The 27,726-nt window shown below is 40.3% G+C and overlaps 1 protein-coding gene and 2 long non-coding RNA genes across 4 annotated transcripts in view; 2 read left to right on the top strand and 1 right to left on the bottom strand.

The window, feature by feature from the left end:
• Window positions 1–27,726, top strand: part of TRPM1 (transient receptor potential cation channel subfamily M member 1) — a 130,146-nt gene that overhangs the window by 23,195 nt on the left and 79,225 nt on the right. The gene's annotated exons all lie outside the window — the stretch shown is intronic.
• On the top strand, window positions 407–5,572 carry LOC120373069. Of its 2 annotated transcripts, XR_005585354.1 has the most exons (3): window positions 407–470; window positions 1,515–2,379; window positions 5,466–5,572. It is a non-coding gene; the product is annotated as an uncharacterized LOC120373069 (long non-coding RNA). The 2 variants fall into 2 exon arrangements; XR_005585353.1 differs by lacking the exon at window positions 5,466–5,572 and having other exon boundaries at window positions 1,515–2,439.
• LOC120373070 lies at window positions 4,909–10,807 on the bottom strand. Its single transcript, XR_005585355.1, has 2 exons — window positions 10,215–10,807; window positions 4,909–5,554 (listed from the first exon to the last, which is right to left on the bottom strand). It is a non-coding gene; the product is annotated as an uncharacterized LOC120373070 (long non-coding RNA).

The following is a 27,726-nucleotide window of genomic DNA, read 5'->3' as shown; positions in this document are numbered from 1 at the left end:
ACCACTGCCACAGCACTGAGCATGTTAGCAATGCTTATAGTAATAATCATCGCCAGCATTGCTCACTGTTACCATAGTGTGTTCAGTGTGTATTTTTCCACTCTTGGGGGGCCTAGCAAATGGTTCTTGAGGAACATGGAAATCTGGCAACCCACTTCTTTACCGTATATATTTAGATTATGCTAGACCTTGAGAACCTATTATTCCCTTTCAAACAACACAGGCTGATAAAAATTACCCAGTCCAAGAGATTATTTCACCAGTGATATATGTTTATCTTTTATTATTGTGGAGCTAGGCACTTGACAATAAATACACTTATACATTGGACCAATAAGATCTTCACTTGAAATTCTAATCTGTTTATGACATCATTTTCTTTTCCAACTATGTCACAAATGGAGGGTTATAATTGAAGTCTCAGCCAGTGGATTTATGATTCTGATATCGGATGCTCCTCATGCTAAAAAGTGAGCCATAATAAATAAATAAAATATATCAGGTTTTTCTGTTTAAATTCTAATGAGTCATACATTGTATTTCACAAGTAGTATTGTAGATTGATTGGCTTCCTGATTTGCATACTATTCGTTGTATTTACTTTTATTTCTATCTGTATTTATATTTATTCCGTCACCAGAGTATAGGTTGCATTTTATATGGTTTAGATTACAAATGACATGTTCTTAGTGTGAGGAGCAAAACTCCTTTGTTGTGTCCTCCCCATTATACCACATCTTTACAGGACAACAGCAGGAAAACCTTGCTTGTAGGCTAAGTGCTAGTTAGTGATGTCAGGTGTTAATGAAAAGCCTGGGTAAAGAAAGGTTTCTTACAGCACTTCCCGAATGTGATCAGGTTCACGTTTCTGATGACAGAAAGTTATAGATAGAGGTGAGCTCGTCCTCCTAAGCTGCTTGTGCTCGGCTCCCTCAGATCTCATACTTGGGGCAGTAAGTTGAGCCTTCTGCAAGAACACAGCTAAGATTGTGGGTCAGAAAGGGCTAGGTGATCTCTGATGTAGCTAGGCCATATGCCATTCAGGGCTTTGTGGATATTAAAGCACTTTCATTTTCACCTAGAAGGTGGCTGGCAGCTGTTGTAAAGCTTGAGAAGAGTGTAATATACTCACACCCACCAGCCCACCTTTCTCAGAAGTTGAGCCGCTGTTCAGCACTCACTGAAGTTTCCTGGCAGCCTCCACTGTTAACCCCAGGTAGAGCACATTGCAGTAGTCTAGAGGTAACAAAGCCATGGATACTATTTCCTGGTTTGGAGCCAACTGGTTAATGTCCAAAGAATTGAACATCAGCTGCTGCTGGAGGTGACCTGTAGCTAACGCACTGATTTTTCCCAGGCAAAGCCAGTTGCAGATTGGTGAGGATATTAGTGTAAAGAGATGGTTGTTTTGAGGAAGAGGTGGATCATTATGTGTTTAAAGGCTGTTGGCAACTTAAGCTACTGACAATCCACATCAATCATAGACTCAAGTATTCCCCACTGTTTTTTTCCAGCCATGAACAGTCTGGATCCAGAAATCAAGCAATTGAAGCGATCTCCTGCAGTACATCTAGAACTTGTGATAAGGATAGTAGATGAAACTCAGCCAGAGGCTGTGGCACATTAATTCTCGCCTGCATATTTAATTTGTCGTCATCTACTGCATAGGGACTCAATCATGTAGCAGCAGATGGCTTTACTTACTGCTTGTGCTACTCAGTGATATCATGAAAGCCAATACAAACGTCAGTCTGTATTTCTAAAATTCTGAAGTGGGATATCAGTGCTCCAAAGGGGAGAAATGCAGTCCAATATTTCTTTTTTCAGGCTCTAGTAGTCCAGCAGCTTGCTCATTCCTATTTAAAAAAAAAAACACTATGGCATGGACTGCTTTTCTTCATTTAAAAATTAAAAGCCGTTGTATAGAGTTTTGCCATCAACTAGCAGGAATCTAGATAAACTCCACAATCTTTTCTGTTAACTAACTTTTACAGAGCAGTATTTACCAACCTTTTTGAATGGATTCTCTTTTTTTAAAGAAACATGAACAAATGAGTTTGAATTATTAGTCTTTTTTTAAACTCTCTGATCTAACCCACAATTTTATACCTGCGTACCTGATTATTTTTCTTTTGTAAAAGGGTGTCTGTTCCCATTTCGAAAAGCCAAGCCATGTAGACCTTGATATTTGGAGCCAGACATGTGTATTTACCACCAGAGATCTTGGAGAACACATTTGTCCCTTTGTAAACTACTATAATTTCAATTGCATAGGGGGCACTGAACATGTTGGACATCTGATAACACCGTTCCAAAACGGCAGCACAGCCATCTCCACCAGTAACACTAGGAAATAATCATGTGCAGACTGAGAGATGGGTAATTTTTAAAATTTTGGTCTTCCTGTTTGTACATGAAAAATAAATAGTGCTTCCAGTGGCACAGGTATTCAGTTTTGTAGAAGGAAGTTTTAAATGAAGTATGGGAAAGTAAGACCTCTGACCTACAATGCAAATCCTCATCCTTCTATTCACTCAAAGGCCGTGCTGTGCAATTGGTGTATGCAAAGCATGCATTGCATGCCCCAGGACCAACTGTGCCCATCAGATTATTCCATTTGGCCTCTGAACAAAACAGCATCCTCTGTACAGTGTGACCTTGCATGTTCCGTACGAACAAAATGGTGTCCTCTGCACAGTGTGACCTCAAACACACTGTACATGCAAGGTCACGCTACCTGGAGGATCCATTTTGCATGCAAGTATACAGTTGCCTGCCTGACTAAAAATGTCATGGCACACCACTGCTTAAAGGTCAAATCCTGCTTTTCTGTTCCTATTAGATATTTTGGAAGAGCTGTCTTATAAATGTCCCACCTTTCTAGTAAATTGTGATTTTAGAGGTAAGTTTGGCGTAATTTTAAATGACCTGGTCAAGTCCCTTGCTTTTAACACTGGTTTGCAATCGGCTAATCAGGTTTTGAAATTCACAAGGAAGTGTGACTCTGAGTCTAAGCCATAGTTGTAGCTCTCATGGGCCTTGCAGGGTTGGCTTAGTAAGACTTGAATATACAATCAGTATTTCAACCAAGGGGCAGATCATTTAATTGCTATCTGTTACTTTTTCAATGCTGTGGTTTTGTTCTGTCCTTTTCCCCTTAAAAATGTACAATCTGCTGTGATTCTTTCACACCATTGAATTAATTCTCCTCTCTTTGATTAACTTGTACTTTTCTTGACATCCACATTGGGGGCAAAACTACAGCTCCGATTGCCTTTTTTAAAACAAACAGTTGAGTTGAAGGAAGATATATCTCACAGAAACACGTTCAAAGGCATCAGAAATAAAATGATCTGCATAGAAATGTTACAACTCTCACTTTTCTTTGTCAGAGTAGATAGACTATATAAGTGTTATGTAATTTAGCTGTGCAGCAAAGCATGTTGAATTCAAGTATCCTTTCATCTGCCCCTTATAGTCACTCCGCATTCCATAGCTGTTGTCTCAGTTCAACATTCCAGCTCTCGAAGACTTTGATTTTTTTCTGAAGGGCTCACTCCCTCTGCAGCCTGTGACATGGAAATCACATGTATTCTTTTTTTTTCTTCAGAAAGAATGCAGAGCCCTGAATACTTTCCTTATTTTTCCTTCTTAAAGCAAACAATGTTGTGTTCAAAACTGTTCACACAGAGGGAGGAGGTAGCGCTTTGCTAAAATAAATTGTAGATAATCAATAGCACTAAGGTTTTAAATATAATATGTATCATTTCCCACATCCATCTTGTTTTAAAGTACCTGCTTTCCCCTCACACTTTTCACAGCTAATTGCCAAAAAAAATCTCTTGTTAGTGTTGCATACCAATGAGTTGTAATACTGTAGTAATCGGAGGTTCATAGAACTGTATGTTCAGCAAAATCAAACATTGGCCAGAACACGTCCTGTGCATGTCTAGCTTAGCTTGGGTTTTTCAACTAAAAGGCAAATCAGGCTTATCTAAACTTTCCTGGGAAATTCAAAAGCAAAAACCCCACTTGCCAGTAAATTAAGCACACTGTTGCTTTCTACCATTCTCTTAACAGGCATTCTCTTCCAGAAAGATTTGAATATTCTTCAGATGTTGCTGCAGTAAATATGAATACAATGCTACATTTGAATAATACACCTGCATTAGCAATCAGGGGAGCATATACAGTGTAAGTGGGAGAAGATATATTCACCTGTATGAGAAAAGGTGCTAGAATAGCCATGTTGTCAGCACCTGCAGGGCTGAAAGCATTGTGCAAGGGCTGAGTCTGTACAATTCAGGTGAGAAGTGATGGGGGAGGGAAAGTAAACCCATAGTGGGGTGTATGCATTGTACTGTATTCTTTAAAATAGCAGCATCCATTATGTGGGCGCAGGTGCCAGTTCAGGGAGTGGGAGGATGTCATTACCCATGTCTTCACATGGCACACCCCTCTCAAAATGTGCACAGCCACTTCTAGAGGAGAAAGGGGCACTTCCCCTCACATGCAAGCAGTTTCTTTCAGTGCTAGAAAAAGCAGTAAAGTTTGGTATGGAGATGTTGGAAGAGATGGTAAGGAAAATGAACAGGACGGGGGGCATGATAATAGCACTGAGCTACTGTCCTAGTCCTATCATCAAAAGGGGTCTTCATTCTAGTCTGTTAGAAAATATGGAGAACAGTAAAAAGTTGATGTACAGTAGTTTAATTTGGCTATTGAGCAAATGAGCGAGGAAAAAAGAACCTATGCTGCATCAGGGAAGAACATGAGAGAACTACAGCACTAAGAACTGACAAGCACCAGGGCCGCTCTAAAAGAAAGCCGAGAGTAAACAGGAAAGCCTTTGACTGAGGTTTTCACCAGTTCCTGAAAAAGAGATGAGGTATCAGAAGAGAGAAGGCAGATAGTCCAAATACTTTATTTAGGGGAGGATCCAAAGTGTAATCAGTATTATAGGTCTGTGAATATAATTGTGGGCTAGGGACTGATTTGAGCATTCTGTGTGTAGTGTATAGATTTGGTAAAATATGAGAAGTAATCATTCATAAACAGCAGACTGGGATGCCTGATATACCTACTGGAATATGCAGTATGTATTGCAGAGCAGGCCTTCTAAAGAAAGGAGGTAATTTGACAGAACTCAATAAACCTCATGAAAGCAGCATAGAGCTGGTTGTTGCAGGGGGATAATTGGAAAGATTGTTTTCTCTGTGTGCGCACGCACATGCTTTAATTTGTGTGTGTGTCTGGGTCTGTGTGTACACACACGATCTAAAGTGTCCTCAGAGCTTTACAAACAAACAAAAAGACAAAGTCTCTGCCCCAAGGAGCTTACAGTCTCATTGGTAGCCAGCAGGCAGATGAATAATGGAGTATGAGAAGCTGGGATCAACAGCTTGCGATGGTGTTCAGCGCGTATCTTGGTGTTCCAGGTTTTTCTGTTTTCCACTCTCTTACAGTGATTTCAGGAAGCTAATAGGCCTTGGGGCTGAGGAATTTGAAGGAAGAGAGGGCAGAGGACCAACCATATCAGGGAGGTTGTAAGGCGCTACATGGAAAAAGACACAGAGATGATGGTTAAATTTTATTGTGTGTATGTGATGTATGCTATGGAGCCATCAGTAGCAACTCCATGGTTAAGGTAAAGCCTAGACTTGCATTCTAAGCCTTATTTTCAATTCCTTCTACTTTTTTTTATTGAAGTTCCTGATTTAATAATGGGACGGATACTCTGCTGTGCTCAGATTCCGCTTATGGTTTTCTGATCTCAGCCGCAGCCTTGGCCCAGTACAGATTGGGTCAGCCCGGAGACTGCAGTAACTGGCAATGGTCCCTAAGGGAACACCTTCAGCTGAGTATCACCAGCGTGCCATTACACTCCGCACACCCCTGCTCTGGTCTTTCTCTGCTTAGGGTTGCCAACTTCCTAATCACACAAAACCAAACACGCTTGTCCCGCCCCCTGCTCCATTCCTTCTGCGAGGCTCCAACCCCACTCACTCCATCTCCCCTCCCTCTGTCGCTTGCTGTTCCCACCCTCACTCACTTGTTCATTTTCACTGGACTGTGGCAGGGGTATAGGAGGGGATGTGGGCACCAGGAGGGAGTTTGTGTGTGGGAGAGGGTTCTGAGCTGGATCAAGGGGTTGGGGTGCGAGAGGGGATGCAGCTCCAGGAGGGAGTTTGGGTGTGGGAGCGGACTCAGGGCTGTGGCAGGGAGTTAGGGTGTGGGAGGGGCTTGGAGGAGCAGGTTCCAGGCAGCACTTACTTCGGGGGACTCCCCAGAAGCGGCAACATGTCCCTTGGCTCCTAGGCGTAGGGATGGCCAGGCAGCTCTGTGCGGTGCATGCTGCCTCCACCCACAGGCGTGGCCACCCCCGCCGCTCTGATTGGCTGTGGTTCCTGGCCAATGGGAACTGCAGAGCCGTCATACATGACAGGGATGTGTCTTTGCTTTTGGGAGCCACACAGAGCCAGGTAAGGAGCCTGCCAGCCCTGCCAACTGAACTTTTAATGGCCCGGTCAGCAGTGCTGACGGAGCCACCAGGGTCCCTTTTCGCCTGGACACATTCTAGTGGAAAACCGGACACCTGGCAACCCTATCTCTGCTCTGTTCCTGATACATCGTTTGCACAAATGCCTGCAGGAAGGGAGGAATAGGAAACAGCTATACTGGTTCTGCGCACGCTGAGGACTCCTTCCCAGAAAGAGAGTTCTGGCCAGGTTCTGTTCCCTTTGAATCACAGAACTGTCACACAGGAAGATGGCGCATTCCAGAGAATACTTCAGTATATTCATTTCTTATTGTGGGCCAGGTTTTCAAAGAGCCCTTTAACCAAGCCTCTAATTCTGTATCTGCAGTGATTTCTGGGCAAAGTTTTGTTCAATCAGTATTCGTTGCATTCCTAAAAATCATCATTTGCATATGCAGTTGCCAGGTTTGTATGTGGAAATGTAGTTGGTTTGAGGAAATCCCACTATTTGTTTGTACAAAAATTGGCCATGAAAAATTACAAGAACAATTTTGACAGGCTGCCTTTGAAAAGATAGCTCTTTATTTGCATGACTTTTTGACCTCTACAGTTTAGGTGCAAATCTGTCTGTACATTTGAATTAGGAAGTTCTGTTTCCAGATTGCCTGATCAGTATTTACCTCCTTGTGACTTGAGATTCCATGTATACTCCAGTACTGAGATAGTCTTGTGAATACAGACTGTGCCCAAAAAAATGCCACCCAGCCACATCAATGGGTGGGGGGAATTGATGGGGCCAGCAGTAAAAGGGAAACACTCCCAACAGCAAGGGAGGGAGCCACTCACTGAAGGACAATAGGTAACTCCTCCCTTGGGAGTCTCTGGCACCCATTGGCTATCTGGGGGGAAAGGGTACTAGTGGCCAGCATTCCCCAGCTCCCAGGATTTAGCCCAGCACAGAGACCCTGTGGAGCTGCTTTCAGCTCCATTCCAGCAGTTAACTTAAGGCTCAGAATGCAGAGGGAAGTTAGCTTAATCAGGCAATCATGGGTGGAGGTGAGGCTAGTATGGTCGGAAATGCTCACAAGGCAGGTCTGGTGCAGAGCTGCAGACCCAGCACATGTTGACAAGGCTAGAAAGAAAGTGAATGGAGAGATATTCCTGGACACGGGAGGATACAGTATAGGGACATCCATTACAATCAGCCGGAAGTTTTTGGAGACAATGACATGTGTTCCTCAGATGGAGACGCTGCCACGTGGCTGCAGGATGTGATGGAATGGATTGGGCAAGAATTGTGATACCAGGCAGTGTGGTTGGGAGGGGGTAGCAACCAAGGTAGTCGCTGGCACCCCCTGTGGCCAGTTTCCCGTGCAGTTAAGAGAATAAAAAGTAATAGTTCTCAAAGACCTGGGTTTGGTGATGGGCCTTGGGCTCACGGGCCGAGGTCAGGCCTTGTGGCCTTCACAGGCCAAGGTCCCCATTCTGCTGCACTCTGTCCCCCCTGTAATGGGAAGAATGCTAGGACTCCAAGAGAGCTGCGTTCTGCGGCGGGGGGGGGGGGAGTGAGTAGGCTGAGGGGACCTTACCCAATGTTATGGGTTATATGGTAAGGAGGCCTTTATCCCTGGTGCTAGTTGCAGGTTATATGGTAAGAAGCCCTATAACCCCCTCACTGGAACCAATTAAATGCCTGGTATAGGAGAGTATGGGTGATGGGTGGGTAGTGCCCCTACTTTGTGTTAAAGTTTATTAAAAGTTGAGGCCTGCTGCTTAATTTCATGCATGTGTCTGTTCTAATTTTGCCACTGTGTCCACATCAATAACTACACTGAATGCAAAACACACCGCAGTTCCAAGCCCACAATCTCTTTTATAGTTAGTAGATAGGAGTGTGGTTATTTCTAATTAAAATATTGGCATTGCTAATGTTTCCCTTTGATCTGCAATTAGCTGTTATTAGATTTGACTGGCAAACAATCCTGATCACTCAGCCTGTATTACTCAAATAAATTAATTTGCTATTAAATTGTTTTTAAAGTTCTAATCCCAAATGATCCAGATAAAGTTCAAATCAATTTATTTTCTTTAAAATTAATATTAAACTTAAACTCTAAAATTCTGTAGGTGCTATGTTTGAGGTTTTGGCTTAATTTGTTTATATTAGATATTTCTTTATGGTAGTCCTCCTAAAAGACATGGTCATCCAATAAGTGCATCAACATCATCCACTGTCAGAATATACCAGCAAGTTTGTTCTTGGAAATCTTTTAAAATAGAAACATCTAAATTAATCATTTAGAAAGAGGTCTCTGCTGAAAATAATTGAATTTATTGCAAGCTACCCATTTGCCAATATGCACTGCAAGCAGAAGTCTGACCCATACAAAATAAGAATTATATTAGTACACTAATCTGTTTCATGCTGAATATCTGTTGTTTCTGAATACTTGTGGCCCCTAAGTACTTAAAAATAGAAATGAGAATCTCTTCCTAGCTATTTAGCAGCCTGTAGGAGAAACAGCTTGATTGGTTTCTAGTGAGGGGTTTTTTGTGTATATTTATGTGTGAGAATGAACAGGTATGCTTTGTGTCTATGTGAAAAACTTATTGAAGGGAAGCTGAGGCCTGGTTTACACAAAAGTCATACTGATTTGGTATAGACATTGGTGTAATGAATGTGCAATCCCTTATGTGAATGCTCTTAAATTGATTTGAATCATGTATATCAATTTAGCTTAATCCAGTAAGGAATCGGCTTAAGTTAAATCTGTAAAAGGCACTCTTCATTTGATTTTAAGAGTGTCTGTGTAAATTGCATCAATTTAACTAAATCTGTATGTAGCTTCTGTATGTAGACAAGACCTAGGTTAAAGAAATCAATATTGCATTTGGTTCTACAAGTGGTGAAATCCATGGTCATTCTTATCTCATCAAGGGGTGAACTCCATAGCCTAGATTCATGTCCTGTGAAAGTTCTGTATTCTATACTGACAGGTCTTCTCCCATTGGTCAATAGTTTTACTGGTCCAGCAGTCAGAAAGAGAGGCTAGGGCCAATTCTATGGATGGCTGTGAAAATCGGGACAGAGGCCTTGAGCTAGAGTCTGTATTCAATGGGGAGATGGTACACAGAATGGAATAATGATGAGATATGGCCACCAGCTAAGCAAATGGGCTGGTGCATTCTGTAGCACTTGGTGTTTATTCAAGATGTGTGGTTTTTTTCCTAGGTATAACAATTTGCAGTAATCAAGCCCAGAAAGGACACATGCTTGGATCAAGTGTGTTCTGGCTAGTGGTGGAAGGAATTGGGCATTGTTTACCACAGTGGCTGTTTGGGAAGCCAGTAGAACTGACGAGTCGAAAAGGGACCCGAAGACAGAGGATCAACTTAAACTATGTCAGATGCCCTAAATTGTGTGGGATGTTGTAGAAGAAGCAAGTTCTCCTCAGTGCTTCCTCTTACTGTCAGAATCACCTCAGTCTCACCTGGGTTCTACATTAGCCAGCTGCTCCTCATCCAGGCATTAATTTTGATTAGGCATGGAGAGAACTAGGAGTGGGTGGTCTTTACAGTTGACACAAAGGAGATATAGCGTTTCTGGCTCTTTAGCCCACATTGTTTCACCAGCCCTCCCAATGCCTTTACAAAGTTGTCTCATACTATGAGAGGAAAGGATTGAGCTGGGGCGGGGACTGATGGCTTTGAGGTATGTGACAGGGTTGGGACTCACCACCACAGCGCCTCCCGCTGGTTACCTCCAAGAATTAGCTCAGTTCATGGGGAGCGCCCTCTGCTGGTGGTGTCCCATCCGTTGTCTGTTCCTTGCTGGTGTCTGGACCTGTGTTGCTCCCCGCTTGACAGCATCCTCTTCAGGCCACTGCCCTCCAGCAGTGCCCCCTAGTCCCTCTTCACCCTATTCTGGGAGGGGGGCAGTTAGCAACAGTCCTTGCACTGGCCAACCACAACCTCCAAAGTCTAGCCCCTTGCCCCAAGGGCCAGTTGCAGTTTGTTTCCACCACCCTACTGCATGGCCAGGTACAGTACAAGGGGGAAGGGGGGACCCAGACCCACCCACTACTCTGGTTCCCAACCCAGGGACCCTTTGGTGGCAGCCTTCCTGCTCTCCTTCTCTCTCCTTGTGCACCTCTCTCCCTGGGCCACTTCCCATTCAGCCCCTTTGCACCAGCTAGGCCCTTCCCTCAGGGCCTGCAGCCTGGAAGGTAGCAGGCTGGAGTTCCGTTCTTCTCCCCAAAGCCTGCCCAGCACTGTGCTTTCCCAGGTGCTGGTCTCCTCACTCAGGAGATAGACCTTCCCCTCTGAAGATCTGGGAGAGACTGCCTGCTGCTCTTCTGGGCAGCCTTTATTATAGGGCCAAGCTAAGCCCTGATTGGCTGTCTCCAATCTCGGCCCTCATTGGCTCTCAGTAAGCCCTTTCCTGATTGGCTGCTGGCCTGCACAGCCTCTCTGGCCTACTCTAGCCCCCTCTCACATGGGGGTGGGGCAGTCGCCCTACCGCAAGGTATAGGAATGACTGAGTCATTTAAGTTTTTCTCTTCATACAATGGCTCCTTGGAGGTAGGACAGGAGTAATTGATGATCAAATGTACCAAATACAGCAGAGACATCCAAAAAGATAAGTACAGATGAATGTGAGGTGTCGTTCATAATATTACTTTACAGTGAGTGCTACAAGAAAATAACTGCCTTTGGTGTGCTGCCATAGATACACTGAGCTGTGCAAATAACCAATTTTTCGGTTCAGTGGACACTTTCCAAGCAGAGAATAGTGGTTTTCTCTTTTTTTGTGAGTGAATAAAGGTTGCTTTTTTCCCTGTCTTTCCAGGGCAATCCTTCCTTTCATATGCTTGTTCTTTATTATATGAAACGACACTTCTGAGGGATAAAATATTCTATAGTTTTTGCCATTTGAAGACACTGTGTGGTTCCTTGCCACTATTTCTCCTAGCCTCAGAACTGTGCCTTTTGAGTCAGCCTGTGAAAATGTGTCAGAAATCTGCAAATTGCTGCCTTTGCAACCAAGAGGTTTTATTTTATTTTTTTTATCCTAGCTATTTCAACTCTGGTATTAAAAGATCATCTCTGACAAACATAGAGATGCTTTACAAGATAATGTCTGTTCCCTGGGTGGAAAGTAGCTCAGTTTCTATATTATTCTCAGCAATAGCTAAGCGCCAGTCTCAATTTTCAGATTTGTGACAGGTAAGGGAATGACCACTGTGCTGTGCCTTGCCAGCCTGTAAATCTAGTTTTGAGTGTTCCAATGTCACGCAGCTATCGAGTCAGAAATGCGAAAGTAATTGTACAGTTTCTACTTGAGAACACTACTGAGGCTTAGGATGTGTCTTCAAATACACCTTTCAGTCAGCAGGACTTGATGCTCCATAATTGTACTGAATTTAGAGCTTTGTACTGTATTTCCTAAAGGCCGAGAGGGGTCACATACAAGACCTTGGAATTGTTCTCAAATGCTATTTAAAAAAAAAAAGGTAAAACTCAGCAGGTACTAGGAATCTTCATCAAAAAGAAGTGTTCAGAATCACAACCCCCTCGTCCTATACGTGAGCTGGGAGAGGTGAGATGGTCAGTGTATTGCTGTTTGCTATCTGCCTGTTTCAGTTCTGCTGCAGTAACTGCTTTGTGTCAACTGCCTCCTGTGTGGATCCCCTGTGTTTTGTTGTGTGTTATGCCATAATAGACAGATTATGATAGTTTTTCAATACAAAACCTTTTAGAGATGTTTTCTTGCTGTGCTGCTGTCATAATATTAGATAAACAGAAAGTGCCCAAAAAGGCTTGTGCCTATCCAGTGGCTCAGTTAGCAGGACATTCCATATCCTCTTGTGCAATGGGACTCCGGAAAGGGAAGGTTTTTATTGTGTATATATTTATACTTTATTTTTATATATTTATATTTAAAACAACCTCTGTGCAAACTGACTCATTCCTCTTTCCCGTGCTCTGGGTAGGGGTCTCAAAGTGTGGGCTCCTCTTCTGTGCCTGCCTGTTCCTCTTCAGGGTGCTCTGGGTTGGGATTTTGGAGCATGGGGCTCCTGCTCTGTGTATGCTGGCAAGCCAACCTGCTCCTCATCACAGAACTCTACGTTGTGACCTTAGAGGAGATCTTTTCTCACATGACCACTTAGTAGGCTGCCATCATCTTATTCATCAGAATCATGGTTGGTGAAACAGAGCCCTAGTTCTTGTTCTGTGCCCACATACAGGCAGTACACTCCTGGGTGCTGTCTGCTGTGCACATAGATCACTGGCTTCACTTCAGTGCCAGCTGGCAAGCATAGTCGCAGACCTTCCCACCTTCAAACTCGCCATGACTGAAATGTAGACAACTTTTTCGTGTTGTGCTTTCATTATAAAGGTTTTTTTTTTAATGTAAAACCTGTTAAGGATATTTTCTCACTGTGTACATTAAATAAACTTATATTTTAAAAAAAATTGGAAAAACAAATTTCCTCATGTATAACTACAAGTGCTCTCCTCCTCGGTTGTCAGCAGCATTTGAACTCTAGACCTTCAGGTCCCCAACCCAGACCTCTGCTACTCAAGCTAAAGGAATAACTGTTAGACTATATGTGGATCAGGAAGGTGTGAAAAACATTTTGCAAGAGGGTTACACAACTGTTTGCTAGACAGCAGCAGAATTTTGGTGATCAGGAACCCTAGGGTCTGTTTCTGGATTTGGGAAGGAAGTATGGTGTAGTAGTTAGATCAGTTGTTATGTACTGGATAGACAAACCCCTGAATTTAACACATTCATTCTGAGAGGAAGTATGATTGAGTGGGTAAGAGATGGGTTTGCCATATTTGAGATATTGGTGGATTCTATTCACAGGTCTTCCAGAGGAAACTTTATAATAATACCAGAAAGAGACAGTCAGGAGAACCCTTATGCATATGTATAAATTACTGTTATTTAATTACATTCAGATAGCTGTAGAGATTAGAGGATTTTTTTCAATATGAAATGTTAGTTGGAGTCATAACCCGCATTCCTTCTATTAAATGTTAAGCTAAGCTGAACATAGGAAATTTAAAATATCTTATAAGATCAGTGTATAGTGTTTTGCCATACAACAAAACTGAGTTTAGTATGTTGTTCACAAATACTACTACACTGATTTGTGAGGGGAAAACATATTTGTATAAAAAGTTAAAAACTTAAGTACAAAGGGAAGAAAATTCCTAAATTCCTTGCTTGCAACTATGCAGACAAAGCTTACTGAAACCAAATACGATTTAGAGATTTTTCCATTAATAACGATAAAATCTCTCTAACAAGAGTATTTACTGCTTGCTTGCATTTCTGTACTAATTGGGGGGAAATAATGAGTTTAACAAAGCTGAAAACAGCAGTACCTCATACTGTTTTATCAATTTGTGCTGGTTCTAATTATTTCTTCTAACAACTCACAAGTGTGTGATCCCATCAGCAGACCTGCATTTATGGTAGCAAGCTTCTATTCAAGTGTTTTCCACCAGCTAGTAGCTGATGTTGAGAGCTCTTTGGTTCTTGTCCTGACTCTGCTGTTTGGCCCTGGGATGAGGTTAACCTTACATAGTTCATTTGTTCATTTGTAAAATGGGTATAAGAATTATTTACTTTACAGAGGCACTATGAAACTTAATTCATGTTTGGAAAATACATCGAGACACTCTGATAAAAGACCCAACAGAAGTATGAAGTATTTTTGTTACTTAGGTTTACGTGTAGATGAAGTGCTTATTAAGGCCCTGACCTGCAAACGCTTATGCCAGGGGTAGGCAACCTATGGCACGTGTGCCGAAGGCGGCACACACACTGATTTTCAGCGGCACTCACACTGCCCGGGTCCTGGCCACCAGTCTGGGGGGCTCTGCATTTTAATTTAATTTTAAGTGAAGCTTCTTAAACATTTTAAAAACCTTATTTACTTTACAGACAACAATAGTTTAGTTATATATTATAGACTTATAGAAAGAGACCTTTTAAAAACATTAAAATGTATTACTGGCACGCAAAACCTTAACGTAGAGTGAATAAATGAAGACTCGGCACACCACTTCGGAAAGGTTGCCGACCCCTGGCTTATGCACATGTTTAGTTTTACTCTCATTCATTGTCCCATTGACTCCATTGGAACAACTTTACGTCCATGCATAAGCTCACAGAAGTCAATGGGACTATTCACGGGTGTAAAGTTAAGCATCTGAATAAGTGTTTACAGGATCAGGGATTAGATAAATATTCATTTGTATTAAAGAGAGCGTGAACTAACTGCTTGCAGTCCAGGTTTGATTAGGATTCATATACTTGCATTCTAATGGGAGATGCAATATTCTAATTTGCTGCCCGTGATGGCTAGTGGTTTTTTCCAATGATTACATCTCATCTTGAATTTCTGTTGTACTTAACCACCACATGGTTTCATGCAAATGCCTTCAGTAAAAAACAGAAAAAACTAGGAAATAGAGAGAAAAGGTGGGAGGGAGAGAGATACAGAACACATGATACATAATCCTCATTGTTGCTCTTCAAGGTTTCAAAAAAAAAATTCCGTGAGGGAGCAGTAACTCTTTAAGGCATCTAACTGAATTGCAAAATCATTTACCTGTGGGAGAAATCTCGTTGAAAACAAGTTATTTCATTGCCCTTGCATCTCTCATTGGACGGGACAGCCTTTCTTATGGTATAGCCCGGTAGACCAAGGAGCAGTGTCACATTCTTAGTTCTGCATTAGAAATATTCATCAAAAGTTTAAACAGCTGATGATTTCATGTGTCATCCCAAAGAAGATTGTAAATGAATTCAGGGTAATAATCCTACCCAGAGGTAGATTGGGACTATAAACAGAGCCATTACTCTAGTTTCAGACAAGCATTGCAGTGACAATGTTCTAATGGTGAAAGTAACCATCAAATCCATTTTACAGACCTGTCCATTCAAAAGCTCTTTCCTTGCAGGAAGGAGGAGTGTTATTTTTTTACAGGAACTCAATGTTGTTCAATAGAACACACTCTACAGGGCAGAAAATCCTATGCAGCAAATAATGTTAAATAGACAGGATGTGGTTTATTGCTAGTGCATTGTACAGTTTCCATCAGGTGCTGTTGAAGATCACAATAAATATGCTGTGGATAAGAGCCTTGTCCTTAGAGCTAGGTGGATTCCATTGAGGATGCAAACCCAGTTTTATATAGAGATTGTTTATTTTTATTCTGAAACTGCAGTTTGCTTTATATGAATCAAAATGGGAACTAAACCATTCTCCAACCCCCATGTTCATGGGTTATACTGTTATTTGATCATTCTTTAAGGCTTGAGTTTGTTCTAATGTTAGCTAGCCGTTCAGAAAGGAGGAGTCTTCATTTGCTTTTATTTAGTATTAATGGAATTTGTTTATTTTTTTTCAAACATTTTTTCTTTTTTCTTTCTAGAATGAGTTCAGGATTTGTCAAGTATGCTATCTTGACAGCCATGGAGACTGCAGGTCTGCAGTCCTGTACTTTTCCACACAATGTACTGGGCTACATAGTGGTTCAACCTTTCCTGCACCCAACTTGCCAATATACCTCAGCCCTGCAGTACGAGGAGCTCCTCTAGGGATGAATCCATCTCCATTGCTAGTCCTTGGCCTTTCTGCTTGGGACCCCACAATTAGTGCCACATTGTATAGTATGTTTTTATGAGGTTTGCTAGGGAGGAAAGCCTGAGTTTTGCCATTGACTTCAGTGGGGCCAAGATGTCACCCTAGGTTCTGAACTGAGACTACCAACTCATTACCCATAGATAACTCAGTAGCTCTTAAATAATAACAAGAACAAACCATTGACTCTGTAGAGAAATGGAATTTACCCATCCCCTGAAAGAGTTTGGATTTAAATCACCCATTCACGGGCATTCATACTGGTTAGTAGTCTATAGTTCCAAAGTACTGTGAAATGGATCCTCTTTCAGCTTCTTCCATCCATCGCTATATTTTTAACAATCTTTCCTGTCTTTCTAGCCAGTCCATGTTGTGGATTTCTGGGTGATGTCATGGTGATTTCCATGCTACACCTGAATTTGCTGGGATGTGCACATTTTTAGAATTCTATTTTATAAAACTGTAGCCCGGGGCTTGGTTTTATCTTTTCAGATATACTATTGCTTCCTATGATGGATTCTGTGTGGCCAATCAAAGCATTGCTGTGGGTGATTAGGAATTCTACTGTTTCAAAATATTACTGAGTAATAGGCTAGCCTGAATAAATACTCCATTCCTATTTTGTGTGAACAAGTCTGCTATAAGCAATTTAGCTTTCATCTCCATCCATATCTGAGCTAGTTTGTTTTCCCTCACAGGCAGATTGCTATCTATCATGTGTCATTTGTCATCTCTTCTGATGTCCCTCTATGTGATATCTGCATGAATGCTCATCACAAGTCTCACTAGTTTAATATTATCACATTCTATGAAATTCTAGTCCTTGGTTCAGAATTTAGTTTGGTTATCAAAAACTACAGAACTCCCTTGGTTTACAGTTTGTCCAAAATAACATGTTCTCACTTTTAACTAATACCTGGTTCCATCCATACAGAGAAGCTCAGGCTACTGGCTTGTGGGGTTTTAATCTGTACTATTTTAACATTTTTCTTCTTAATTAACTAGGTCACAATCCCTACAGAGTTCTTAATTTCTGCTCACTCTTTCTTTAATATTAATATCACACTTTTGCAAAGCTCTTTTTTTTTTTTAATGAACAGGTATTTGATCTGCTAATGAATGGTCTTTTTTAAGAGAGGTTACTGTCTATTCCCTAGCAAGCTTACATTTGTGTCTTGTTCAGTTCCTTCTGCTGTACAGTTGTATATATGCTTTTTCAGAGTAAATTTGTTCTCACATAATATTAATTGTGGTTCCTTATAATTTTTTTCTGTTGACTAATACTACCTCTTATAATAACTATACATTCTGCTATGAAGTTGCATCCTATAATATCCATCCCCTCTGCCTCAGTGCAGGAGACTGGACTAGATACTTCTTGAGGTCCAGCCCTACATTTCTATGATTCTGTTATACCATCTTCATGAACATGTGTATACTTGTGTAATTTTTGATTCTCGGTCCATATTTCAAATGCTGCAAAGTTCTGGGGTTTTCTGTTCAGCCATCTGAAGAGAAGAGAGGCACCAGGGGCTCTGACATGCTGATGGATACCATATAGAACTTACAGAGAAAAATAGTTGCAAAATTCAGATCCACATCTAGATCCGAGCCTCCTCTCCCCCCGCTACTTTGGATGGGAAGGGGTTCAGATCTATATATAATTGAGAATTTTTACTCAGTACATTTTACTCAGCACATTTACTCAGTGCATTTTACTTTTGAGATATGTCTTAGCAAGCCACCATTAAGATGTAAAGTAGCCCCATAATGTCTGGGTGCATTATATAATACTGGAAGGACCTGCTGTTCCACTTTTTAGATCAAGGGATTTCCAGAAGAGTAAGCAGAGAAGAGTTTGTTCTCTTCATAGATACATCAAACTGCTTCTGCTGGAAAAGTCCTTCCCTGAGTCTCTGGAAGGAATGTAATCGATTGTGCATAGTCTACTGAATATTCACATCTGTGTATTTCTTTCAATTATATAGGCACATTGGGTGCTGTAACACTATATATGTCAGATCCTTAGAAGTATGTAATATTTTTTATCCTTAATGGCAACTTCTTAACCAAGCTCTGTGCAGGATTCAGACCTCCCCAAGCATGCCAGTCAAAAAATGGAAACTATTCTGCCATTGGCCTTAGGTAAAATAGTTTGGTTGATTGAGTTATTGGGTTTTATATTGTTCTAATATAAATACACAATAACCGATTCAATGTCCTATTTGAATACATTTGTAAGTCTTTTTTTAAAAGTTTCAGATTCTGTCATTCAAAATTGACATCAAATTTTCAAAACCATTTAAACCAGAGCATGAATTAGTTGTAATACAAATGGCAGATCAGGTATTTTCTTATCTTCTAAGATAACAGATTCTAAAGGGAGATGTTATGTTATCAATGAAGTAAGGAATAAATAACATGTTGGCAGTGAAGGGCGTAAGTAATATAACAGTCTTTGTCGAGGGCATGTCTTTGTGGGTGAGCATTTTGTTTAAATGGGAAAACAAATTACTTGATTTCCACAATCTCTCGTTCCTGTTGTCTGCAAGCACCTCCATCCCTGGTACACAGGAAGTATCACAGACTAAGGGAGATAATTTTGGGAGCCCCTCTGAAGTAGTGGAGAGATGCATATCATTATCCTTTTAGTACACAGTGCATTTATAGCAAGCTATTTCACAAAACAAACTCCAAGATCCACAAGTCTTCCCGTAGTATGTGTGCAGGCATCCGTGAACACTGTCTTTTATATAGCTGCATTTTCTCTGAGAATGACATTTTTTCATGCATTTGTGTTATCCATTTGACGTCGGAACGTGAACGTTGACTGAAGTTGACAGAATTATATATTAGAAAGTCAACGCCAGTGACTTCTTCCTATTTCCATGTAGTACCTTATGGGACAGGTAAATCAAACAATAAGGTGTTTAGGCTTTATCATGGAAGCACATATTTTTTGTCAATTTGTTCTAATTATTATAGTAACATGCATAGTACATTCCATGGTTTATTTTACTTTTTCATACATACATAATTGTTTTTTCCCTTACCTAGAGTTGCCAAAGTGTTTCAGAGCAGAGGGGCCACCATTTTATCCACCAAAATCTTCCCAGGGCATCTCCTATAATTTTACATGGGGAACTGTGAAGTCCCAAAATTAGAGGGACCAGGTATGTGAGGTAATATCTTTTATTGGACCAACTTCTGTGAGAGAAACAAACTTGTTTTTCTAATATTGTGAGACTAAAATTCTACCTGAGAGATATTATCCAATACTGTATTTTCTGAACCCGCAAAAGGAAGGTGCTCGTGAGGGGCGGGGGGTGTTTATCTGAAACCTTGAAGACTTTCACATAGTTCAAAATACCCAAATTCTGATTATTTTAGGTATTGAGCACAGTGATGTTTCTTTTTTGTTGTTATTCATAAGGTTAGCTTTTTTCTAGATAACGTGAGACAACAAATGGCAGAGATGTTCTCATTACAGGGTACAGAAGCTGTCTGTGATCAGCACTGCATTTAACTAAATATGATTAAACAGGGGCAATTTTCCTTGTGCTTGTTCTTTCATTGCAAATTGAAACTGCTTGTTTGCCTTTCATCAGTCTAGTTACTTAAAATGGAGTGTAAGTGCTCTTATGCTTTCTAGTACAAGGTCCCCTGGCAGGGCTGTCAACTCTGTTGATTAAAAAAATCACTGTAAAATTCACATTAAAAAAAGTATCAGTAAAAATCACAACTTAATTTAGGAAAATATGTTCTTTACTCTGAGCCTGGTTTTGCTTCTGCACTGTGCACAGAACTTCCAGTGGCTTCACATGGAGCAGCTGTAAGGCCAGGCCTCTCTTCTGTTTGTTGGCTTATGAAATGTATCCCTGTGACATTCTGTACCTCAGGGGAACATCCTACACCCCCATGTTCATCCTTATAATATGATTGTGTGGTTTCCAATGCAAAGTTTGTCATGTCAGGTGTCTTCGGAGGGCTCATGATGTTGTTGTTATAGTAATGTTACGTTATAGGTTGTAATTTTATGTATATATTTATGAGGCTGAAAATGTGTTCTTATGGCTTAAAACAAGCCCAGAAAAAACTCTCCAAGAGTTCACAACTCTCCAAGTTCACACCCCATCAGGATATGTATGGGACAAACCCAGCCCAGCCTCACAGGAACAAAAGACACTGGCTTAGGCAGGATCTGTTGGACTCTCAAGTGAGTCACCCCCCTTCCTTTGGTCAGTTTGGAACTACAATGAGGAAATGCTCACTTGATTCTGAAGGGGGGGGCAAAGCCAAGAAGGAAGAAAACATGATAAAAGCGAGAGATGTTTGCCATGCTCTTTCTCTCTCTTCCACCTCCATCTACAGACATCATCACCAAGTGACTGAAGTGCTGATCAAAGGGGAGATCCTGGCTGAAGGGCAACCAGCCAGCCTGTGGTGAGAGGCATCTAAGTTTGTAAGGGCACTGGAAGTTTTAAGATCAGCTTAGAATGTGTTTTGCTTTTATTTCATTTGACCAAATCCAACTTGTTGTGCTTTGACTTATAATCACTTAAAATCTATCTTTGTAGTTAATAAATCTGTTTGTTTATTCTACCCGAAGCAGTGTGTTTGGTTTGAAGCATGTCAGAGACTCCTCTTGGGATAACAAGCCTGGTACATATCAATTTCTTTGTTAAATTGATGAACTCATATAAGATTGCAGTGTCCAGCAGGCATAACTGGACACTGCAAGACGGAGATTCCTAGGGTTGTGTCTGAGACCGGAAATATTGGTGAGGGTCATTTGGTTGCACAGTCCAAGCAACTTACATGCCAGAAGCTGTGCATGAACAACCCAGGAGTGGGGGTTCTCACAGCAGAGCAGGGTAAGGCAGGCTCCCAGAGTCAAGGATTGGAGTGACCTAGCAGATCACCGGTCCAGATAACACCAGGCACGTGTACTTAACTGGTAAAGCCACCAATAAAATGGATAGTGTCAGCTAAATAGAATTCAACAAACCCCCCAGCAAAAAGGAACATAAGCTCACTTACCCTACTCTGTTAGTCAAAAACTTGGCTAAATAACTAGCCACTTTTAAAATTTTACCCATAGTCGGCCCAAAAGGGCAACTTCTCCAAAATCAATGAGAAAAAATGAGTTCCAGAGCTAAGCTCTCTCCATCAAGGGCACCATAAGTGAAATTGTGTCCTCATTGAAGTCAATGGCAAAACTCCCATTGACTTCAATGGGACCAGGATTTCACCATACAGCTCCAGCTTCCAGACACGTAACTTTTGAAGAGCCATCATCAAGAGCTCTTCAGCAATTCCTTTTGCTTGCTTTGGATACAAGGAGCAAGGTGGTTTCTAAGACAACCAGGACCTAAACAATATGTGACTTCAAAACTCAGAACCTGACTTGAACTACACCCAGAAACAAAGTAGAAACTGATACTGCTTTTGAGTACAGTTGCAATATAATCTCTAAGAATCTGATCCAATGTCTACTGAATTTCTGAATTTACTGAATTTCAATCTATGGAAAGTCTTCCATTAACTTTAATCAACTTGGGATCAGGCCCTAAGTGTCAAATGCCCCTGAGTAAGTGGGCAGGGGGAGGGTTCTCTCTGAACCTACATGGCTATTTATAATATGTGCTCTCAATTTGTAACTGTTTTGAAATGGGGGTATATTTGTAAAAAGTGTCAGACAAAAATTGAGTCCAAAATTGCTTTGGCATCATCATTTCCCAGATGGTGGTCTAATCTTTCCTTCTCCTTCAGCTAAAACTGACATTGAAGTCCAGCACTGTGAAATCAGTGGAAGTTTTGCCTGAGTAAGAAGTGCATGGTCTAGCCCTAAATGGATTTACTGGCCTTCGGGGAAGGGGATGCATTGAAAGTTTGTTTGTGAAAAAACTGATGTGGTGTTAGTATGTTGAGGATGGGATTGAGTGCCTGGATAAAGGAACCTTGAAATAAGGCTAGCGTCTAACAGGCCACCTGTTTTTATGATACAGTGCAAGAAAGGGGGTGAATTAGATCACATTTAAGTGTATCAGAGATATGGCCTGTATTTGTCATCACTGACTATACTGGTAGCCTAAACAACAAGATCTATCATTTCACAGGAAGTTAGAGCAGCAAAAAGAAACGCTAACCACAGATTGTGTCATCTGCCATTAATAATGTACAAGTAATGGAAGATACAGAAGAAACTTTCATAGTAAATGAGTTAATTCAAGTGGCAGCAGCAACATGGGATGAAAATGTGCATGATATATAAAGTATAAAGTTCCATAATGGATGGCTTATTTACTACTTTGGCTGTTTTAATACAGACATCTTGCCTAACTTCAAATTGTTCTAAAAAGGATTAGATATAATTAATGCTGTATGACCTCTTTTTCCCCCCATTTTCAAAGAATGTAGAGCTGTACATCTAATGAGGACCCCTGAAAGGGCTATTATGTCCAATTGTCTCAATTATGCAAATAACGTTGAAATTTTAGGAGAAGGGAGGGGACACTTCACATTAAAAGTTTCAGCTCTGCATTTAGCCTTTCTGCAGTGCCGGCATTCTTGCAGTGAGTAGAGCCACTGTTAGAGAGAGAAAAGAAGGTTTAACAAATTGGAGATTTGGGCACTATCAAAGTAGATTTGTTGTGCCTTGTTCCACCAAGAGATGAAAATACCCTGTGGGCAGAGAGATGGGTCATGAGACTTCTAAAGGATTACCTTCAAAGGAGTCATGAGATTGGCTTAAACAAAGAAGCTGCTCACATGGTTATCATATGAGATTCTCTTCTTAAAGTGGTGGAAACCCATCTCATTGGGGATTCTCAGGGACTTCAGAGAGGCTGGACGTCCTAGCAGGAAGATGAGAGGAATCTGAACAATAAAAGGAAAGGTGGAACAGAAACTGAGTTAAATTTAACTTATTTCTATTACATGTAAATCATATTTCTAAAATCGGAAACAAAACTTTCTGGAAGCAAGCAGGTAGGACATTTGACCTGTTTAAAACTACTTTTCTGTGTATTTTTGACCATCTTCTGTTGTGCGTTCTTTTTTAATATGATCAAATATAATTGAGATTTAGGTTAAAAAGATGCATAAATAATTATGCTAAGTTGGGTGCAATTACAATACTACAATTAGGCTACTTCCTAAACTTTTCATTGTTTATTGTGAAGGAGGTGTAACTTGAAATAGGAATTGCAAAAAGGAAAAGGGAGAACAGGGCAACTTTCAAAATTAATTTTGTAAATAGTTGGAAATCTGTCTTTAAGCTATGTTTCAGAATAAGCAAATTATATCTGTAGGACAATAACAAGGAGAAATGCTGTCACTGTTAGACAAGTATATAAAATATATTTTTCCCCACCTGAATGTGTGAATGCTAAGTTGGCACTATATTTGCGACAAATACAAAAGGAATGCTAGTTTGGCTGATGGTTTTCTTTTTTCCCCAAACTGAGTGAAAGTCAATCAATCGTCTTTCTGTTTTGGAACTCCATGCTGGGTTCAATACTCATCCTCTGATAACCAAACTTTCTTCTCTTTAACTGGGTTTTATCAGATTCTGATGATACTTGAGTATTATGGAAGTCTGATAAGTGGGAAAAGCATGATTCTGATTCAGGCCTGCAGTGCTATCTGTTCTCTCTTACAAAGAGAAGAAAAACATTTACCTCACCAGTATCCTTTCTAGTTATGGTGTTTCTGTATCTCATGGACCAGGTGGTGCCTTCTCATGATAAAACACATAGGAGGAGGCTCTGAGGGTCAGAAGTCTCAATGAGGATCAATTCACTGAGATCCTCCCTCACAACATCCCAGAAATGGCTGTGGAGCTCAACCACAAAACTTGAAAATATGGTGGATCCATGGTTCAGGCCAGGTTCAGCTTTTGTTATCCGTCAGCTCTCTGGCAGCGTGACTCCAATGCAGCCATGCTACCAAAACCTACCATGGTGGGTCCCAGATACCCAAGGAGGAGCTCCACAGAAAAGGTAATATCAATCACCGCTGCAATTATCTTTTTCTTGTATTCTCCCGTGGGGCCAGAGGGAGAGCCATGCGTATCAGTCCACCACTGCCTCTGACCCACTGGTCTTTGGAGTATGTTTTTAGAGCTTTATACATCTGACTCTGCAGACTTTATCAAAGGGGCTTTCCTGAAAGGACAGTGAAGATTAATGTACCCCGCTGTGTATCAAGTTTGCCATTTACACGTGTCTTCAACTAATTTTTTAGTGCAGAATATGTTGGTAAGTTGTCATTTTTAGACAGATGCAGTAGTAAATGCTTACAGCATATCAGCATCATTAGTAGTAATGTATTTCACTTATTTATAACCAGTTTGTATTATCTTTTGTTGAAGTTATGGGCTATATTTTATTCCTGTCTTCAGAAAATATCCATCTCATTGGACGCTATACAAAAGTGTGCCTTAACATACCAGAACATGCTATATTCTAGTCACAATGGGCCCAGCCTGCTGTGCTTAGTTATTCCTTACTCAAGCAGAACTCTTATTGACATCAACCTCCAATGACCACTATGGAATTTTTACTTCAGTAAGGACTGATAAAGGGTTGACCCCATCTGTTGAAAGTTGCCTTTATTTAAACATTTTTTAAAAAACATTTTTGAAATTGTCTGTTGCTTTCACATTCTGGGATGATTTCAAACTTGGAATATTCAAATTTTTAGAAAGTTCTCAACTAGTGTTGGCATTTTCCAGAAAATCCTTTTTTATATACTAGTGGTTTTATTTGTTTTGTTTGTTTTTAGCCTCTGCACAAAGGAGTTTTAGCCATTGAGTTCCAGTGTTTCCATTATGGCCGCTAAAACAATGTGGGGAGTGTTTCTGTGCTATCACAGCAGCCTAAGGGTTAAACGATTTGGAAATTCTTTGTTTTCAAAATAACAAAAGGCAGCAGGGCACAAAATGCAGCCAACTCTGCCATGACATATTCGATTATAGCTTACGTACCAAGCAGTGTCTGTAAAGTAATTGCTTTACTGAGTGTAAAATTAGCCACAGCAAGTGGCAAATTCTCTACTGACAGAACTATTTAGCAGACTTTTGCCTGCAGATTCTTGCTCCCAGGAAAAAGTACAGCATGGGCTGCAAATTAATGTTAATTTCCTAAGGGACCAAATTGGCTAAACAGTATATAGCCTGAGTGTAAATATACAGGGATGTGGGGGTTGAAATGTATGTTTATGCAACTTGTTTCCAGAAGAAACATCAATTTGTATGTCATACAGACACTTGAGATTAAAGTTTATTGTATTTTAGGAGTCATCCTTCTCAAAAAGTGTTTTTTTTAAATGTTTTATACATTTTGATTATAAATAGGAATTTTACTATGCAGTAATTAAATGGTGTTCATATTTTACAGCATGCCTAGCATTAATTTACATACCAGTATTCTTTCCCCTTCCAGCCCACCCCATTTTAAAATGTAATTATAAATCCTTTGAAAGACTGAATAATTCAAATATTGAATTTCCCCACTCATTATCATCCTTGTAATGTTGGTGCTTGTGCATTCTGAGATCATAGCCAAGTGAAGATAGCTTATGAGGAATGCATGTTCAATGCACTATGCAACTCCCACTAGTACTAATCAGATCTGTGCATTTAGGGCCCAGTCTTGCAAACGCTTACATGAGTAATCCTTACTCTCACAAATAGTCTAATGAAGTTAATGAGGCTACTTCCATGTGCAGAAGGGTGTGTAGGATTGGGCCTGTTGTTCCCTGTTGAATAAAGCATCCTATTCTAATCACAGAGGTACAGCAACATGTATCATGAAATCTTGCACCAGTGTCTTAGCGTTAAAGTCTGAAAATTAAAAGGTAATTAAAATAGAATGATTATCTTCTAGTTCTGAAGTACATGCACAGGTATCTCTGCATTTACCTCTTGCCATCCTTTTTTAATTGTTACAAACTAAGATAATACTCCAAATTTAGCATATAGCAGCACCTTTTCCAATTTATCAAATCCTTGCTGTAGTAGATTTACTTTCTAACACACCATGTTCATAGTGTCCTCTTTTAAAATATCTTTTCACGTAAATGAAAGACTGTGATTAATCCATTCCCTTCAACAAGGCTATTTGTAGGAGCATATATTATTCCTATCAGAATAATTTCAGTTTGGTGATACCAGCAGTGTATCTTTTGTATGAATTCTTGACCAAATGTAAAAAAGTATATATAAAAGAAAAGATATAGGGCCAAATCCTCACTGGTATAAATTGGCATAGCTCCATAAGCGTCAGTGGAAAATTGATGTAACTTCATTGTCGTCAGTGGAGCTATGCCAGTTTACATGAGCTGAAGACCTGACTTATAAAGTTGCATTTTTTAAGTAATTTATAATAAAGAGGGTCAGCATAAAATAATAAACTGCCAGAAAGGCCATCCTTTCAGGAAATGTAGCCACTTCTTTGTAGAACACAAAGACAGATTAAAATGCCCTTTAAAACAGGAAATCTGAAATAATAAAATCGACGTTTAAAACACCATTTTAACAAAACCTAAAATCTGACTCGAATGCACAAAATTAAGGATGTTGTAGTTTAAGGTTATCCCTTTGCTTTATTTTCATTTATCTTGCAGGATTTAAGAATGTTTTCTTATAGGTCTGTATTCTGGGGCCTTGAACAGTGGGAAATTGCCTATGACATAATGTAACCTTTTAAGAAAAATATCCTGACTGGCTGAAAACAATTATATGATGAGTCAGCATAATCGTACTACTCTCTCGAGATGAATAATAATACGGTCTCAAAGAATATTAACTATCAGATCCCGAATGCAAATCTATATTTCCAGGCTGGCTCGTCAGAAGTCAAGTAACTATTCTTTCTGGGATCTGTAACTTCATCTCCTTTTTAGAGTGTGACTTTTAAAGGAGATTATTCCAAATATTTCTGATTTTTGCAGGGCCCAATTCTGCCTTGATCCTGGAGGTAAAACTCCAGTACAAATCAATTTTGCATCTGTGTAGCTGAGATCACATTGGTCTTTATGACTGTATGTGTAAATAACTGCCCTAGATTTAGTTTTCAGGCCCCAATTCAGCAGGAGACGTAAGCATATGCACAACGTTAAATATATGAAAGTCCTATTAAAGTTACACATATGCTTACGTCTCTTGCTGAGTTGAGACCTTATAAATATCAAGAATTTGTCATTTAAAGCACAATATTTTAGGGGGTTGCATAGGATAGATTTTTCCATTTAATACCTGCTATCCAGCTAATCGAGCCTCTAAAAATTCCATTCAATATGAGCTTGTATTAAACACACATTTTTTTAAAACAATCATATATGCATTTGGGACGACAGTTTTACCTCCTGTTACAGAGTGTGTGCAGCAAAGACACTGTTTGTTACTAGTGGAAGGACTGCTAATTAATATGATGTAGAACCCTTTGCTAATGTGGTCATCAGAATATATAACCATAATGTGGCTACAGCAGAATATAAATTACTGCTGTACCCTATGGAGTCGCATCCTGCAAAGGCCACACTCCCTCCATTCCCATTGATTCCACCTTGCAGCATTGG

The sequence above is a fragment of the Mauremys reevesii genome, linkage group 10 (assembly GCF_016161935.1).
Source record: "Mauremys reevesii isolate NIE-2019 linkage group 10, ASM1616193v1, whole genome shotgun sequence".
Classification (NCBI taxonomy): Eukaryota; Metazoa; Chordata; order Testudines; family Geoemydidae; genus Mauremys; species Mauremys reevesii.
This window is presented reverse-complemented; position numbering and strand designations above follow the sequence as displayed.